This window comes from Octodon degus, unplaced genomic scaffold (assembly GCF_000260255.1).
Source record: "Octodon degus isolate 3935 unplaced genomic scaffold, OctDeg1.0 scaffold00072, whole genome shotgun sequence".
NCBI lineage: Eukaryota > Metazoa > Chordata > Mammalia > Rodentia > Octodontidae > Octodon > Octodon degus.
Window position 1 is genome coordinate 8,881,287 of NW_004524648.1, and position 10,355 is coordinate 8,891,641.

Below are 10,355 nucleotides of genomic sequence, written 5' to 3' on the forward strand. Positions count from 1 at the left end.
CTTTCTACCAGACTCTAGGATGCCATGCTACTTTGCTTTCTTTGACAAAAGTGTACAGCCCCCATTATGCTGCAGGTGCTATTTACTGCTGCACCTTAAATAACCACTCTGGTTCTTATGCTTTGTATTAATTCTCTCCCTCATCCCTGACCTGAAAGGGCCCAGATTTCCAACCTCTAATTGAATGCCCACAGAATGGGTTCTCTAGACTCCCCCAGGTTTCTTTCATTTCTTCTAAAATCCCCATCTATGCCCACCAATTTCTCTTAAAAACTTGAGCACTGCCTCTTTTATTCAGTTGTTCAGAGCTTGTTTCCTTGCAGGTTTTAAACATGCACGATGGGCTTGCTATGTACTCCCTTTTCAGTGAGTGGCGCAGTAAAGCCAGATTTGTTTGCACACAGCATGGGGGGAGGTTGTCAAGGGATCCCAAGGAGTCAAGAAAATCCACGATACATTAGGGGAACATGGCACATGAGCAATCTGTGGTGAGAATCCAGGATTCACATGTAAACAGATTATTTAAGGACAACGAGGCAGCGAGAATACTCTCCATATCTATCTCACATGGCACTGGTGCACCTAAGCGGCTCTCTTCCCTGAAACTGAATGTGCTGTACAGATGGCTGCACTACGCCTCCACCTAAGTGCTAAAATAAAGACCTACCCCCTTGTTTTAATATCTTGAAAAGCCAAAAAAAAAAAAAATTAAGAGAGTAGAAGTGTGTGATTCAATTTCTTGGACAAAACACATGTTCAAAGTTCCATACCATTTTCTTAAGGCAAAGGAAATTAGGCCTCGCTGCAATTATTATCATCAATCTGTAATTTCCAAGAAGTGTTGTATAGCGCTTTCTATTAATTTAGCAATTCTTTAAAAATTAATAAGTGTTTTTAAAGGACAATCTTTAAATTTTAACCTGTGTTTTTTTTTTTTTTTAAATGTATTTGGTACAGGGTCTCCTACACAGCTCAGACTCATAGCGATCCTCCTGTTTTCAGCCTCCTCAGCATTGGGATTGCAGGTGTGTGTCACCATGCCCAGACTTCACCTGTGTTCTTGATTTATTGAGTTTTGTGGAGTTGAAAAGTAACAAATACCACAAAAATGCTTCTAATAAAAGAAAGTAGCCCTTTTCCTCACCCACTTAATCCAGCTCCCACCGCACAGCCTTATTCTATGCAAACAGTTGTAGCTACTTATTCTGGTATTTCTCAGAGTTATAAATAATACCTGCAGGCTGTTATTTTTCCTTTTAGAAATTATCCAAATCATAGAAATTGCAGTTTCGGCTCTCTCCCCATCATTCTCATGTTTCTTCTGTCATCTCAATGACAGTTAATAAAAAAATTCAAGCTGGTAGTGTTTACAAATATTGTATATTGAATATGTAATCTCTATATGTATTAAATACCATATTATATATTACATATTAATTTGGTTCATTTGCAAAGGAATGTGGTTATTCTTCCTTTACTTTATCATCTATATTTGTGTTTCCCTGTAGTTAAGAACTTCAGATAAAATTCGCTTTGTTTTTTAATATATCTACTGCTATTTTTGTGCGTTCTTCTTATTGATTATCAAAAACAAGCAGCACTATTTCCAACTGTCAGGCACATTACAATTTGACACTCCCCATATCCTTCTGCTTAGGTTTTCTTCATAGTTCCTATCTTGGGAGATTTTAAACTATTTCACATTGATTCCTGAGTATTTATCTGTTTCTTGGTTTTCTTCTTTGCAACAGCTATCAAGAGAAGGGATGTGGCCAGTAATTTTCTATTCTGCTTAATTTTCTCAAGAGAACAAAGTGACTGCTTAAAATGTGGTCTCTTTCTTGGAGCAAAGCACAGAGTAGTTAAGGACAGGCTCTGGATACAGGCTGCCTGTCTCCAAATCCTGGCCACACTCTTCCCAGCTGAGCAGACTTGAGTAGCCTTCTCCATTCTTCTGTGCCTTAGGTTTCTTATCTGTAAAATGGGTTAATCACAGTGCTGGGCTGGGGAGATGGCTCAGTCGAATAAGCGCTTCCCTGGCAAGCTCAAGGCCCTGAGTTCAATCCCCGGGTCCAAAAAAAAAAAAATCAGTACTTCCCTTACGGTGTTGTGAGGATCAATGGAATTCAGTCACGCAAAACACTGTAACAGTACCTGATGGGAAGTCAATGATCAGGAAGCAAAGGCCAGTGATGGTGAACCTTTTAGAGCATTCAGTGCTCTTAACAGCCTGCTGCGGCACATGTGCCATACGTAGGGTTGCCACTACTGGCATAAGATGTTGTGATTAGGGCTGAGGAGCTAGCTCGGTGGTCTAACACCTGCCTGGCAAGTGCAAGGACCCGAGTTTGATCCGCAGTACTGCTGTGTCAAGACCAGATGTGGTGGCACACTCCTGTAATCCCCACGCTGGGGAGGCTGAGATGGGAGGATCATTATAAATCCAAACTGCGTGGTGAGATCCTGTATCAAGTTAAAATTTTTTTAAAAAAGATGTTGTGACTGCCTGAAAGTCTTATCTTCGTTTAGTAGGCTATGTTATATTTGCCTTTTCTTCCTAACTTTTTTCCTTGTCTTTCCCACTCCCTCTTTTTTGGTGTGTACTTTCTTTTGTTTCAGTCACATGCTAAGTGACCTGGGATGTACATACTAATGAATGCACATTCATTCTTGGCCTATCATCTGTCCCAAACAGTGCTTCATTGGGTTTTATTTTACCTTCTACCTAGAAGATGGAGTGCATGTCCCTGGTTTTGAAGTCTTACCTGATCTCTTAGCTGCCCAGTGGGGAGGAGCCTGAAGCTTGGGTTAGCTGTCATGAGGCCTTCCCCTCATTCTAATGGAACAAAGGTTTCACTGAATCTGGGGCATTGTGTGTTTTGGCTTGGTACGTTTTTCCATGACTAATGGGTCTTTTCTTGGTTCAGCTGTAGTAGTTATTATTAGCAGATAATTTCTGGACTATTTATTTTAAGGAAATATGGCAAACTCTGCAATCTCTTCTTGCCTGGGAAAGAAGTCTTCTTAAAGAAAGCATCCCCAGCTAAGCAGTGGGGATTCCAAGCCTTCCTCCTGGTGGACTTCTGTTCTTCATGCTAGCACATTTACAGCAGAGAGACTTCCGAGAATTCTCTCTGTGTACCTCCATGTTCCATTTTTCTTTTTGAAGAATATATTTACTTTTAACACTTTTTCTTTAATTTGGTCCAATTTTTCATTTTCTAAATGATATTTCTTAAGTTTACAACACATGGGGGTATTTTTTTTGTTGTTGTTTTGGTGTTGTGTCACATTCATTGTCATTTTTACATTTGATATTTATTCGTATCACATAATTTGGTAGGAAGTGAATACTCTGCACCTGTAGTTACATCATCAATTTTAAAAGATGTCCCTCAGGCTTTAATTTTTAACAACAGAGAATAAATAGCATTGAAAAATCTACAGAAGAAAATTATTCTATGGGGAAAATAGTTTGTGTATCTTCCTTTATCTAAGTATATTTGGTTTAAATCATTTATGTCCCTATAAAATTTTGAATATCTGTATGACAGAAAAGTTGCTATTGATTTTTCTGTGAAGCATTTGCAGGATGAACCTTAAGGCATAAGACAGATTTTTCCATTTTTCTTCTTTGTTTAAAGCTGCTTAAATTGTTGGGTGTTTTGAGAGCCACACGAAGTTTTCTCTGCTTGACTTAACTCCATAGAGGACTCTGCCTGATGACAAAGCTTCAGGAAGCAGAAAATTAAATGCTATGTTCCATAAACAAATGCTTAATACTTATTTGCACATGCCTGACTGGTTCAACAAACAACAAGGGAGCCGAAGGGACCCCTAGTTGAGGCAGGGTTAACACCTCAAGTGGAACCAGCCAGACATGTGCTCTAGGATATGCTGCAGCAGGGTGGGAGCTGACCTGGAGGACAGACAGATCCTGGTGACATCAAGCAGAGAACAGAAGGTAGTGAGCAGGCTGACAGCAGAGGTCTGAAGCCACTTGCCAGAGGAAAAAGAGGGGAAGGGGCTATCTTAGTCACCCTTCTATTGCTGGGATGAAATGCACAATTTAAAGAAGAAAAGACTTATTTTGGCTCACAGTTCAGGGATTTTGGCCTGTGGCTGGCTGGTTCCATAAAACATCATGGAGGGAGATGTGATGGAAGAAAGCTGCTCAGCTCATGGCAGCCAGGAAACAGTCAGAGAGCCAGGCAGGAAGGGGCCAGGGACCAGTTACAGACCCACAGTCACACTCCTGTGGCCCACCCAGACACCCAAGGTATGTTCTTTACTAGTCTAGTAGGGGTTTCTCAAGGCAATCCCATTAGCAAGCTGGATGAACCACCAGAGAGGTGCTGTGGGACAACTGAAGTATACACAGCACTGGAGCAACACTGCATGCCTCCTTCCTATTTTTAAAAAAGTTGTTTCCTTGAGACAAAGTCTCACTATGTAGTTCAGGCTTGTCTTGAACTCACAATGATCTTCTTGCCCCAGCCTCCCAAGTGCTGAGATTCCTGGCATATGTCACCACACCCAGCCCTCTTTCCTGTTTTGGTGTCAAATCTCACAATGTTGTAGGAGCAACCTTCAGTGACCCCAAACTAAAGTCGTATCATGTCACTTCTTTGCCTGAAACTCTGGTGTAGCTCTCCATTGTTTTGTTTTTTTTTTCCCCAGAATAAAAGTCACAGTCACTCCAATGGCCTACATGGTCCAAGTGACCCAGCAGTGTTTCCTCCCCACTCTATCTCTCATGGTTCCCTGGGAGATAGCTGGCTCACCCAACCATGACCCGGCTTCCTGGCTCACCCCAACAATGATAGCCCCCTACTATATCCTGAAGAGGCCAGGTACCCTCTTGTCTCAGGACTTTTGTGCTACCTCTTTCCACTGCCTAGAATGATCCTCCCTCAGATGTCACATGGCTAACTTTCTTACTCCATCTGTGTCTTTGCTCAACAATTATCTTCTCAATGAGACCAGCCCTCACTATTCTACCAGAAAGTTCAACTTCTCTCCACTTCTGCTGGTACTCTTTGACTCTCCCTCCCAATGTGATAAAGAAAATATGATGAATATTTGGTTTTTTGGTGAATATTTTAAAAAATGTATTACAGTAAAAAACCATTACCTTAATACCGCTCAAAATACTCCCTCACTTTGTCTTTTTTTTGTCAGAACCAGGGATTGAAATCAGGCCCTTGCACTTATTCTACTGAGCCATCTTCCCAGCTCCTCACTCTCTCACTTTGAATACACTTTTCCATTGTTCTTGCCACTTTCTGAAGCAATACTGTAAGACCTCCTTTTTGTGATTGTCTTGATATTGGTTTAGAGTATTGTGGTAATTTCTGTCAAATAAAAACATAACAGTATGTCCTCATTCACCTTATTCACAGGATCTGGCACTGTGTATCTTCCAGCTCTTCTCCAAAGTCAAAATGACTTGAAAGGTTATATGTTTTGATTTAATTCTTAGGACATTGAGACATCCATGACAGGCCAACTACAGACACTCACAAAAGAGGTAAATGTTGAAGATAAAATGTTTTCTCTTGGCTTCTAAAATTGTAGGAATGATAAGGAACTGGTGGGCATTAGGATCTTAGTCTTCAGTGTCTACATATGAATATCCTTGGTTTCAGTAAGATATATGGTCCCTCTCTTCCACTAAGCCTGGTGTCCTCAAGCTCTTAGCTTATCTTGTTCAATTTCTTCTCAGAACTATTCTATCAGAATGAGACTGAGGTAGTCACCTAGCACTGAGGTTTTTTTTGAATGCAAAAGTCAAATTTATTCCATGCATATTGAAACATCATAGTGCAATGAAACTAAAAAAGCAACGGAAAATGACATAACAGAAAATATGCAAACACATGTAAATTAAACAAATACCTTCTTGAATAATCAATGGGCCACACACAAAATTAAAAAAAAAAATAACTGTGACGTTTGACAGTGACCTGACAATATAATTCTCCTTTATTCAGATTTTAAACCAATCCTTCCTTCAGCTGTACCCCTCATCCATCTATAGAGGGGCCTGATCCTTCCTATTCTTGAATCTTCCTACAGCCCCTCAGTCCATGACCTCTCTTGCTTCTTTGCCTCATCCTCTGCAGGCAGTTGGACTGTCAAGCTTCGGGGAGTTACCGCTTGTTCATTTCCAAGACTATGTTGCTGCCTCTTGCTTGCTGATATCTATGCTTTGTTCTTGTGGGGTTATCCACCTTGTATTCCTTAATCGCTCTCCCAGAGGTGGTTTTTTTAATGTCTTTTTTAAATTGAGAAATAAATATGAATGAGACAGTTTCACAGCTGATTAATAGGACAGTTTTGATAGTCAATACACTGTACATTGTTATCTTCTTAGTGGTTATCCATAGTACAAGAAGCAGACAGGATATTCTGCCCAAACACTGTTAGTACACCTCTTTCTTCTCATTGAGTTAAGCGAAAGTAGCTGTAAATTTATCCTATTTTGTATATATAAATACAAAATGATCTTTCCTTTGTATCTTTTTTTTAATTTTAATTTTAATTTTTTTTGTCCTGTCAGAGGTGAATATTCTATTGGCATCTAAATACTATAAGTGTTTGAATTCAACTAAACAATCTAACACTGTCTAGCAGTCTTAATATTAGTGTCTCCCAGAGGTGTTGAGAGCAGCTATAAACACAACTGTCAGGTTTAGCCAGATGCTGTACGATGTCATCTTCTTTCTGCCACTTTTCCCTGTGGTACACACTTCCAAGTGGTCAGGCATTTCAAAGCAACATCTGGCAGTCATTAAAGCACAAGCCATACTTCACAAAAGAGTGAGAATTCTAGGCTACATTCTGAAAGAAGTAGGTCAATCATGTATCTTTGTTTTAGTCTCAGAATCAAACACAGATCAGGTTTCCTCCCAGCCCCAGTTCTCTGTGGGTTTTGTTGTTTTTGTTAAAGTCATCGTGGGTGTTGGGCTATCTTCGTGTCAGGACAAATCACTTCCTCATAGCTGTCCCATGCTTTGAATGGACATTCTCTGCTTTTACAACCAAAGACTGCACAATTCCCAGTTTTCCAGGCCCTTTCTTTTTTTTAATGTCTTTTATTTTATTTTATTTATTTATTTTTGTGTCCAACTCAGCCCACCCGGGGAGCAGGGCTGGTGTGGCATGCAGTGCTGGGGATTGAACCATGGTCCCTAGGCTTGCCTAAGCTTGCCTAAGCAGGTGCTTTAGACTGCTGAGCTATCCTGCCAGCCCCAGCAGTTTCTGATGTATTCGGGTTGTTAAATGGTGGTAGTGCTAGCAGTAGAGGAGAGTTTATTTAGGTGTCAGGATAAACTCTGGGCAAACTGTAAAACACACAAAATTTATTTTGCTGGCCACTCAGCTCATCCAACTTAGAATGACAGTTCCATCCAGTTTGGGTAAGTCATGATAGATGAATGAAGGCTTGCCCCTGCTGAGAGCTTATTAAAGAACTTTCTGAGTTATTCTTGTTCCAGTCAAACGTCTCTATGAGGGAAAAATGAATAAAAACCCAGTGTGATATTTAAAAATATGGATGCTTATGGTTTTACCAGAACAACAGATGAATATGTGTCAAAAGGAAAATAAGATCCAGTGGATATAATTTATAGATCTTTAGTGTATATTTCTCAAAGAAAGCCCTTAGTTTAATAAATTACTAATATTATGAGAAACCTAAGGGAAATCTAAGACATAATGAGATAACTAAGTTCTTAGTCAATGAACAAATGTAAAAGCATCACAGAAGAGACTCACAGAGAAGCATAGGTAAGCTGGTCACCATAAGTTGTGTGAGGAGCTTAACCACTGTGCTGGATGGGGGTGGATATGCATGTGGAACGTGATTTAGAAATGACCACTTCAGAGCTGCCTGACTGTGGTCTGCAAAACTGACTTGCCAAATAGTTGGCTCATTTAAAGATTTATTTAGAGAAAACACACACACACACACACACACACACACACACACACACACACACTTTATGTATGGCCTCTTCCAGATCTGTTAGCTTTGTTGCTCATTAATGATTTCTTTGCTATGATGAGGATGTGATCTGGTAAACTCCTTCTTTGGATTTCTAATTCGAGAACAAATTGAACCTTTTGGTCAATATGATCAGAAACAGTTCAACATTAACTCTATCAAAGGCTAAGTTGCAATTATTTTACATATAAATGAAATAAAATTGGTCTAGCTAATGGGCTTAATAATTCTGCACATGTCAAGATTCTTTCTTATTCGTTCTTCAAAATTCTGTGAAGTTAAAATGATGTGACTGTTTTTGTTTTCTTCAAAGAAAATGTATAAACTGATGATTACTCTTAAAATGTTTCAGGTCAAGGCTATCTCTAAGCTGGCTTTTGATATGAAAACTAGAGGGTTTTGGTCAAGTGACTGAGTTTTAGAGCAGTCCAATGAACTATCTAAAGATGTTTTAGCTTTGTCTCCTTAAACAACCCAGTACATGTTTGTATCAGATGCCTGAAAATGATCTCCATTTTGAATGGTTCCCTAGATCACTCAATAATTCTAAGCTAATTAACTGTAAGCTAATTAAAAGTCACCATAGAATGAGAAAAGGGGTCTCTTACTGAACTTTTCATTAGCATACTTTTTTTTTTTTAAAGGAAAGATATACTTCCTTGAATTGAGTAAATTCTTAGAAAACATATCAGCATTAATTTCCTGATTCTGGCAATTGACTTATGGTCATAGAAGAGAATATCCTTGTTTTTAGGAAATACATAAGTACTATAGTATAAAGAGAAATTATGTCTGCAAATTAATCTTTTTTATTTTGATAGTTATTCAAACTTGTGGCACCCTTTCTGCCTTAGCCTTGTAAGTGCTGGGATTACAAGTATGCACTACCATGCTTAGCTTGATGGTCTTTTTGAAAAAGAATATTGCTAATTATTATTTTTTTTTCCCGAAAAAAGGAAAAAAGTCCTTTTTTGTTGTTGTACCAGGAGCTTGCCAGGCAGGTGCTTGTGTAAAAAAATAAAACAAAATTTCATAACCAAATAATAAGAGAACAAAAACAGTTAGCACAGTGTAAAGGCATCTTCAAAACAGCCACTCAGCACAAGACATATACCAAAAATATCCTTACAAAAAAGATAATACACATTTTGTTTTCAACAAACTGAGATAAGCTAGTTACAAATTATTTTTAAACAGTTAAAAATCCAATAGAACACACACACATAGGCAGATCAGTATATATATAGGGTTCTCTGTGTGCATACTTACATAGCTACATATATATACACAGAGTAAGAGAGCGGGAACCAGAGATCAAGTACGCTAAAGGAATGCCAATCAACTGTAATGTATGGGACATCTATAGGAAAGGTACATATACAGGGACTGTTTAAACTAACCCTGAATCTTTTTTGTAAATCTACCATCATTTCAGACTAAAAAAGTATCTTTAAAGGATAGAGAAAAGCAATTACAGAATATACCCTAAAAAAATTGAAATACTGTCACCCCCCCCATCTTACACATGCTGGGCAAGTAGTTTATTAACTACTAATGTACAACTCCAGCCAAATATTGGCTTTTGGATTATTTTGTCCCTCACCTTTTCTTGATGCCTAGAACCACAATGATTGTGGATATACCTAGAATTCAGTGTCTTTTAACTTTTCATTTCACAAGTATTAGTCAAATGCCTTCTGTACCTATGGTTTCTGTAGGGAATACAAAGGAAATAGACACCTATGGTATCACAATAAAAACAAGTATGCTTATGAGCTAACTGTGAAACAACAATTTCAAAAACCTTTCAGAAAGATCTGAGAGGTTCAAGATGCACTATGTATATGTACAAATACCCCATTGATACATTTTTAAAGGAAAGATATACTTCCTTTAAAGCATATCATTATGTTTCACATATACTAATCAGTATTTTAAGAACTTGGTTGCATCACTACAATGTAAATGAACTTCTCAGTCAGCTGAATTCCACAGCCCACAGAATGAGGCTGTTCCTAGGAAGTCCAGCACCTCTCTGATGGACAGCTCCAGGACAGCGCTCAGAAGTAATAGCCCTGCTCTGCAAGATGCTACCATTTCCACTGGGGAACTGGGCAAGCTAAACTTTTGTTGCTTCAGGTTCTTCACCTGTAAACTGAGGATGTTTTGTTAGATGATTTATGTGTCCTTATACCAACATCTTCAGCTACTGAAACTGAGTGAAAATCCTATTTCAAAGGTTCTTTGTGATGCACGAAGTAACTGATCTAGGATCTTTGATTTTTGTTTGGTGACTGTTACCACACCCCAAAGAAAGGACAGAAAGCATCATTTCACTATTGCATGC

General features: G+C 38.7%; 1 protein-coding gene across 1 annotated transcript in view; it reads right to left on the minus strand.

Annotated features, from left to right (window-relative positions):
* Positions 1-10,355, minus strand: part of Myo1d (myosin ID) — a 269,339-nt gene that overhangs the window by 157,117 nt on the left and 101,867 nt on the right. The window lies entirely within an intron of this gene.